This window comes from Pteropus alecto, unplaced genomic scaffold (genome assembly GCF_000325575.1).
Source record: "Pteropus alecto unplaced genomic scaffold, ASM32557v1 scaffold34, whole genome shotgun sequence".
Classification (NCBI taxonomy): domain Eukaryota; kingdom Metazoa; phylum Chordata; class Mammalia; order Chiroptera; family Pteropodidae; genus Pteropus; species Pteropus alecto.
In genome coordinates this window covers 1541394-1548015 of record NW_006435763.1, presented here as the reverse complement: position 1 = coordinate 1548015, position 6622 = coordinate 1541394, and the positions used below count along the sequence as shown (strand labels likewise).

At 47.1% G+C, this 6622-nt stretch overlaps 1 long non-coding RNA gene across 1 annotated transcript; it reads right to left on the bottom strand.

The window, feature by feature from the left end:
- Nucleotides 1-1573: 1573 nt before the first annotated feature.
- LOC107195598 lies at nt 1574-6622 on the bottom strand. Its single transcript, XR_001516784.2, has 2 exons — nt 6563-6622; nt 1574-3124 (listed from the first exon to the last, which is right to left on the bottom strand). It is a non-coding gene; the product is annotated as an uncharacterized LOC107195598 (long non-coding RNA).

Here is a 6622-nt window from a genome sequence, read left to right as displayed (position 1 = left end):
TTCACTGCCCAGGCAGCAATATGAGCCCCATCAGCAATCTGCAATCCAGCATTATTTACCAGAAATTAGGTGAGGACACGCTGGGCAGGATATGGTGCAGGAGGTTCTCGGCAGCCCGGCTCAGTTTTCTAGCAGAAAAGCAGGTTTCAGATAAGGGAACCTCAGTAAGACAGATTTAGTGTAAGGCTGTAAGCAGCCACACACCCAGCTCAAGGGCTACTACTGGGAACCCCATGATAATTTTGGAATAAAGCTTTAACCTAAGAATCCTGTAACAGAGGTCCCGTGGACTACATCAAAAATCTAATGTCAATGTAATTAAAGCAAGTGATCGACTGTCCCAGCCAGGTGGAGTCTAGGGAGACAAAGACTGAATGTACCCGGATGGGATCCTGGAACAGGAAAAGGACAGCAGGAAAAAAACGGAGGAAATCTAAATAAACTATAGACTTTGATTAGTAACAACATCTCACTATTGATTCATTAATGGTAACAAATGTGCCATGCTAATGTAAGATGTTAAGAATCAAGGAAACTGGATGCAGTACGTGGGAACTCTTTATACTGTCTTTGCAATTTTTCTGCAGATCTAAAATTATTCTAAAAAAATTTTAAGGCAACTGATAGATGTAAATAAGAACTTAGTATTCCTCCCAGCAACAATCGTTCGGTGCCTACCACCTGTGCCTGGCACATGTAAAAGTGATTTAAATGCATCTTCATTTACAGATGAGGAAACTAAAGCAGAGAGATCAGGTTAACTTTCGTACACTCACACAGCAAGTTGAACAGATGAAGGGCTCATATTCAGGTCCATAGGGCTGCAAAGCTCTTGCAATAACTCAGCATCAATGCCTGAAAACCCCCAAACTCTGAATATAAACCTGCCTGAAACAAGCTTCAAGTGGTCAAAAAACCCAGATCGGTAATAAAAATGATGCATAATTTCAAATTTGCTCCACGTTTAAAAGAAAATGCTATAGTTTAAGAACAGCAAATCCAAAACACTGACAATACCGAATGCTGGTGAGCGTGTAGAACAGCAATGCTCATATACGGACGGGAAAGCAAATGCTACTGCCACTTTGGAAGACAGTGCTATTGACTGAATGTGTGTCCCCCCCCGGATTCATGTGTTAAGATGCGGGCCTTTGGGAGATGATTAGACCATGAGCGCAGAGCCCTCACGAATGGGATTAGTGGCCTCATAAGAGACCCCAGAGAGTTCCCTTCCTTCTTCTGCCATGTGGGGACACAGTGAGACGACAGCCATCTATGAACCAGGAAGCAGCACCTTGAATCTGCCAGCACCTGGTCTTGCATTTCCCAGCCTCCAAAACTGTGAAAAATAAATTCCGATTGTTTTTAAGATCCCTGCCCCCCACCCCTGCGCCCCACCCCTCCTGCCTATAGTGTTTTGTTACAGTAGCCCAAACGGACCGAGACAGATGGTCTGGCAGTTTCCCACGTGGCCCCCAGTTGTGCTCCCAGGCTTTTACCCCAGAGTTGAAAACATGTCCACAAAACCTGCACACGAATATTTACAGCAGCTCCATTAATGATGGCCCAAAACTGGAATCAAACCGATGTCCTTTAGTAGGTGAAAGACAAAGCATGGTACATTCATACAACGGAGTGAGCATTCAGCAATAAAAAGAAATTGCTATCAAGTTACCCAGACATGGAGAACTCTTAAATGCATATCGCTAAGTGAAAGAAATACATACAGTATGATTACAACTATACGACATTCTGGAAAAGGCAAATCTATGGAGACACTAGCAAAAAAATCAGTGGGTGCCAAGCCTGAAGGGGAGTGGGATGAACAGACACAGAGCATAGGAGTTTTAGGGCAGTGGAACTGTTCGTATGATACCATAATGTAGATAAATGTAAAACTCATAGAACGGCACATCACAAAGTGACGCCTAATGTGAACTATGAACTTTAGTTAATAATAATGAATCAATGTTGGCTCATCAAGTGTAACAAATGTACCCACCACGGCAAGATGTTAATAATAAGAGAAAATGAGGAAGGGGGTATACGGGAACTCTCCGTACTTTCTGCTTTTTTCCCATAAATATAAAGCTGCTCTAGAAAAAAGTCTATTTTAAAAAAATATACAACACATAAAACAATTTATTAGTGGTAGAAAATCAATAACCCAGCAAAACTCTACAGCAATGTTGGAACAAAACCTGACTCCCTTGGTATCTATAATCTAAGGAAAAGTGAGGGTTGGGTAAGAGGCAGAAACCCAACATCCAATACAATCACAACGAAGGCACTCTATACCAGGAGGATGCTCCTTCACAGTGTCTCAGCAAGTCAGAAGGCAGATGTTGATATCTAAAAGTTGTTCTCAATCAATTTGAAAGCGTTTCCGCATCTCCCATCATCACGCACATCTCAGGGAAGTGGACCTTAACGGGCTGAGTGGCAGAAAGTGAGCTGTGTCTTTGAGAGGCCGTGTGAGTTGCAAACTGGATGGGGAAGTTGCTGATGGAGAAGACCCGAGGGTCATGATGTCATCCCTTTCACGCAGTGTTCTCCTGCCCACGACCACGCTTTAATCACCACGGGCAACAACTGAGATCCAAAGTTTGCATCTTAAAATTAAGGTCACAGCGGGAACGGAAAAAGCATCATCACTTGTAAAACTTGGAAAATGCAACATGAGATTTCTGTGTGCTTTAGAGAGAATTAACAAACATAAACCAAAACAGAGAGGAAAAGAACACATCTGCTTTTCATCAGCAAACAGCAGTCAAGGCAAAGGGGCAGCAGGGGCTGAGTTAACTGGAATGTCCCAGCGTTTAGAAACCCTACATTTGGATCACTTGGTGATCCAAACCAAAGCTTTCCGAGAAACTTTTGAGAGCTACACACTGAACAATGTCCGTGAAATCCACATAGGACAAGGACCTAAGTTGTTTCAGAATTTAGGTTGTTTTTAAGGACGCTTCCAACATCTAAGGAATATTCCTGTGTAAATCTTCCACTTCCAAGGCCCACATGCTTTCATGGACGGGGTTATCGGAAAGGTCTGTCATCTTCACGGCCTGAAGGCACGGCTCAGGGCTGCACGCCTGAACTACTCCCATCACCATCACGTACTTTCCTAGGAAAAGAAAAGCCCACGGTATTGTTCATGTTGATAGAAACGACAAAAACAAAGCAGAGACCGGTCCTTCAGAGGGCTTAACTTTATCAGAGAGGCACATTAAAAGAAAAAATGCAGAGAGTAGAGAACGAAGTGCCAGGGAGGTCAGTGATCAAAATATATATATATGGACAAAAAATCCAACATTTAACCTGAAGGGTGACAGCTCTATCTTCTTTGGTTTCCGGTTTTAAAATGTTAAAAAATAAATAAATAAATAAAAGGGCAGCAAGCTATCATCACAAACAAAACGAGCATGCCCAAGGAATGGAAGAGTGTCACATCAGAGTATGAGTTATTAGTCAGACCGCTCTCAGGCAGGGGCAGAAGACCCAAGCTTTTCTCTTGTCCTCCTTGTTCCTTGATCGATGTCACAGGGTATGTGACTGGTCTCTGTGCAGAGGACCAGTTCTTTTTCTGCAAAGACACCCCCAGACAGCCCCAAAGTAAATCCAATTTTCCCTTGATGTTTCCAAAAAAGCTAGGCAAGAAGCAGCACTCCCAGGCTGCCCTGCTTTCCAGCTGCCCAGGACCAGCCTCTGCCACCTCCCCCTTTATCCCGACCACCAGCTGGGCACATGCAAAGCAAATCAACAAGAGGGCAGGCTGCCATCAGGATGATCTAATGACATATTAACTGCGACTCTCTTCCCATTCCCTTGGGGAAGTGGCTCTCCTTGAAAGCAAAACTTGGCAGGTCTTAACCACACAAAACTCAATTGTGTAAAAAACCCCAAAGACAGCAGGAAGGGCAGGCATGCTGCCAGCTCCCACTGCATGCCCCTGCTCTAATCACATGGCTTCCAACAGCAGGGCTGAGTTTGCAAGAGGGCCCCAGGGCTCCGACTGAAGGAAGCCAGGCTGGCTGATACCTGACCCTCTGGTTTTCAACTCCTAGTAGGATGTACTTAGGTTTCTCTGAACTCATCTCCGGATTCTACTTGAGCAAGGTGGGATTCCTCGGTGACAGAGGCCGGTTCTAAAAACACACTTGACATATCCTCTGAACGGCTGTAAAGTGCTGGTAGAGATAGAACCCTCAGAGAAATGACTAACGACTCAGGAAGGAAAGAACACACCCAAGGAGATCCTAGCCAGGAGAGGTGAACAGGACAGCCACTACGAAGACACATGCGACTAGAGGGCCGGGCTCAAGGCGTGAGTGCTTTGCTCTGAGGTCGACCTGGGTACTGGCCCTGTTCATCCTACTCCCACCCTCTCTGCCCAGGGTCTCTCCACTGTCTCCCCCACCTCTTCCCTTCCCTTCGATCAGGCCTTCATCCTCTGGTCACTTCAGTGGTTTCCAGCTGGTCTGCTTTCAGCTGCTTCCTCTTCACAACCATGCCCATCCTAAGGCAGTGACTTTCCTCAAATGCAGCTCCTGCTTCCAGAACCCTCTGATCAGCAGTCTAGGTCATTGTTTCTCCCCTCCTGCCCTGCAGACTTGGAGCAACTTGAGGGCAGGGAGAGTTCTGATTCAGTTCTGTATGTGTGGCACCTGACGTTTATGGACCAAACTGCTGGATGATCCAGAGGAGGCAGCAGCAGGGATCCAGCGCCGATGTGATGAATACAGCTCAAGGCCACCTTGAGACTTATCACTGCCACCTCACATTCTGCCTCAGGCTCCCCAAAGGCAGAGGGCTCTCTCACCTCCAAGCCTTTGCACATGTTGTTCCACGGACCTGGGCAATCTCCTGCCTCAGGCAGACATATGGTGACCATCTATTCTGGTTTTAAAAGTGAAAGTCCCATATCCCAGGACCCCCTCCGTCCCAGGCAACCTGGGAGGGTTGGTCCCTACATACAATTCCAACACATCCTTCAGGGAGGGCTACCTCCTCCAGGAAGCCTTCCCTGACCCTGCAAGCCTGGATCAGTTGTCCCTCATTGTCTGCTCCCTCAGTAACCTGTGTTCAAGCTTAGGTATTTGAGTTTTAGTGGCCTGTTTACTTTCCTGACTCCCTGCTTCGTCACTTAAGACTTGGTATTAAGTAGCTAAAGGAAGTGGCACAGCCCCTGCCCGCAGGTATTCAGGCCAGTGGCTAAGTCAGACAGGTTCACCAATGCCCATCTGTTCAAATGCTAAGGTACCTGCTAGTGCCAGACATGAAAAACACCAAGCGTGGGTTACAGGCTAGGCCAAGGGTCAGCAGACTTTTCTGAAAAGGGCCAGAGAGTAAATACTTCAGGCTTTGCAGGCCACAGGGCCTCTGTCGCAACTACTCAAGTCTGTAGTTGTAATGGGAAAACAGCCCCAGATACTATATAAATGTAGCATGATAAAACTTTACTTATGGATATTTGAATTTCATATACTTCTCACATGTCATGAAATGCTTTTCTCAACCATTTGAAAATGTAAAAACCATTTTTAGTTTGTGGACCTTGTGAAAAGAGGAGGCAGCCTGTAGTTTGCTGGCCCTGTGCTAGACTAACGCTGCAGCAGAGAGCAGAGAGGGAGGCTGAACGGTGGGGCCGGGGATGGGGTGAGAAAGGAACAGGAGTATTTTATAGTAAGGCGTGATGGTCACAATTTTTCAAACCCTCACTATAAACCAGGAGCAGCGTTCAGGCCATTTTTTTGTACTGAATTCACACAACAGGCAGGACTTACAAGTCCCTTTAGTGGAGGCAGGGCAGGTCCAGAAAAAGATAAAGAAAAGTATTCCAGGCAGCTCGGGAGGAAATGGGCGGAGCCAGGAATTCAACCTAATGCTGAAGATAAGGCTCTCAGGAGGACAGTCCCGTTATCCCTTAGTACAGTTTGGCTCAGTGGTTCTCAAGGTGTGGCCCCCGGGGGCAGCAGCACTAGAATCACGGAGTCTCCTCAGGGCTGGTTAAAAACATGAATTTCCAGCTCCACCCTCCCCTACAGACACACAAAGCCTGAGGGTGAAGCCCAGCCACTGAAGCGAGTCTGATGCACTCTCCAGTTTGAGCACCACTGGTTTAAAAGAAGCAAACATTAATGACCTACGGAGTAAGGCAGTTCCACAAGGGAGAGGTGCAGGTGGGGCTCCCCATTCCTAGGGGTCCAAGAGGGCTTCCGGGACGTTAAGGATGAACAGAAGTTTCCCAGTACAGTTATTTTCCAAAACTTGATGGGAAAATCATCTGTGGGAGGGGGCTTTTTACAAATACAAATGCTGGGGGTCCTTCCCCTAAAGATTCCGACGAGTAGGGCTAGGGGAGGCCTCAGAGCCTTTTTTAAATTTTTAATCCGGCTGCAGGTGATGCTTATCATCAATTGGCAGTCGACTGGGGGTTGGGACAGGAAGAAAGGGTCCCGAGGCCGGGGACAGGCACTGGCAAAGGCCCGGAGGCGGAACGGCCAGGCCCCGCCCCCTGGCTGCACAAAACGAGGGTCAGCCCCAAGTTCGACTCCGGGGTTACCTGGGGCGAGGCAGGGCCGCCCGCGCGGCACTCGCTCCAGGCCGCACACAAGAAGGCCCC